A 2,395-nucleotide genomic window follows, 5' to 3' on the forward strand; every position below is an offset into this window, starting at 1 on the left:
CATATGTGTAGGACACAGATGTGGGTGTGTAGTAAGAAGCTCGCTTCCTAACCAAATGGCTCCAGGTTCAGTCCTACTGTATGGCACCTTGAGCAAGTGCCTTGTACTAAAGGCTCAGGCCAACAAAAGCCTTGTGAGGTGAGTGGATTTGGGTGAAAGAAACTGAAAGAAGCATGTTCTATATATATATATACACACACACATATATGTATCTGTGTACGTGTGTGTGAGTGCGTGTGTGTGAGTGCGTGTGTGTGTGTGTGTGTGTGTGTGTCTTTGTTTCTCTCCCGCCACAAATTGACAACTAGCATTATATGTGTTTGTCTATGTAACTTAGCAGTTCAACAAAAGAGTTTGATAGTTTGATTAAGTACCAGGCTTTGAAATATAAAGTACTGGGGTTGGTTCATTTGACTAAAAATTATCCAAGGCGCTGCCCCAGTATGGCAGCAGTTCAGAGACTGAAACAAGTAAAAGATAAAAAATATATGCATACACATATATATGCATGTATGTTTATATATATATATATATATATATATATACGTGTGTGTGTGAGTGTGTATATACATATATATATATATATATATATATATATATAATAGAATATGATGTTGGGATGGCCCAAGTTTTTCTTTCAAAAGCATATTTAGCATACAACTGTAACACCCATCCAGTTTTCATCCAATTTGCTTTTACATACAAACCAAAAAAATGTCTTTTGGCTAAATTTCAGAAAATTGTTCAAGACTTTTGTTTTTATGAATGGCAAAACTTCAAGAAAAAATTTAAAAAAAACTTTGAGTCAATAAAATTTTGGTTAACAACAACAACAACAACCGTGTGGAACATAAAAACATCTGTTTGCAATAATATTTAAGAAACCTATGGATCAAATGACTCCAGCATTTCCTTCTTGTCTGGTAATCACCGCAGGATCAACTTTGCAAAGTTTCAAATAAAAACAAACAACTAGTTTAAACAGTTTTCTTTCTTCTCTTTCTTCTTTTTCTCCCCCCCCCCCCCATTGTTTTACAATACCATTTTCATAGGATACATAATACTATTACAGGCACAAGGCCTGAAATTCCGGCAGAGGAGTCTAGTCAATTACAGTAATCCCAGCGCTCAAATGGTATTTATTTCATCGACCCTGGAAAGACGAAAGGCAAAGTCAGCCTTGATGACATTTTAACTCGAAGCATAAAGGTGGATGAAATATCACTAAGCATCTCGTCTGGCATGCTAACAATACTGCCAGATTGCTAAATTTAAAAAAGCAAAGTTACCTTCCAGCTGCCCTAGGATAAATAATATTCATCCTTTCTACTACAGACACAAAGCCTGGAATTTTGTGGTGGGCAGGGGTAGGGCTGGTTGATTACATCACCCCACCAGTACTCAACTGGTACTTATTTTATTGACCCTGAAAGATTGAAAGACAAGGCTGACCTTGATGGAATTTGAGCTCAGAACATAAAGACAGATGAAATGTGATTAAGCATTTTCCTTGGCGTGCTAATGCTTCTTGCCACCTTTTTAGGATAAATAATTATAATGGTGTGGAAAATGCTTTGCCGGAGACAGAATGGTTTCTTATTTAGGCAGAAGGCCAGCAAAATTGAGAGAAGGAGATTAGGCAGCACCATCACCTTCAGTACTGGGATCAATTTGTTCAACTAAAATCCTTCAAGGCGGCGCCCCAACATGGCCACAGCCACAGTCTAATGACTGAAACAAGGAGAAAATAAAAGATATATATATATATATATATATATATAGCAATTAGAAAATGGAGGATAATATGCTGTACCCAACGACTTGCAGACAGTGTATTCCGTTGAATTAATTAACTTATTTTGTAACTAAAATGTCAACAATCACACACATACATACATACATTTCGTTTGATACAAATCCCACAAAAAACAAAAAACACACACACACATTGCCTACAGCAGAACCAAAAGTGCCACCCCGCTTAGCTACACTAGTGGTTACCAATCAAGTACTATAATCATTCAATTTACTAACCTTATACGACTTGTATTTATGTTAGAAACTTTTATTAATAGTTGTTTTTATCTTGACATATATTTTCAAACAATTATCAATGTAAGCTTCTCTAAACCAATCAATATTGATTAAAATAATGTGGGAATCATTGAAAATTTAAAAGAAAATTAACTAATATAGTGAGGAAACAACAATATATGTCAATGACTAAAATTATTTTATTTTGGGATGTAGGGGGGATAACTCCAAATACATTTTGGTCTTATTAGGATTTCATCAGCTAAACATAAACTTCACTGTAGTTGCTGAAGTGCTGAGGGTGTATCACTGAGTAAATGTACAATATTTGATAGTGGTTGATCTAAAAGGGAAAATTAAT

This window comes from Octopus bimaculoides, chromosome 19, assembly GCF_046866305.1.
Source record: "Octopus bimaculoides isolate indiv1 chromosome 19, ASM4686630v1, whole genome shotgun sequence".
NCBI classification, from domain to species: Eukaryota; Metazoa; Mollusca; class Cephalopoda; order Octopoda; family Octopodidae; genus Octopus; species Octopus bimaculoides.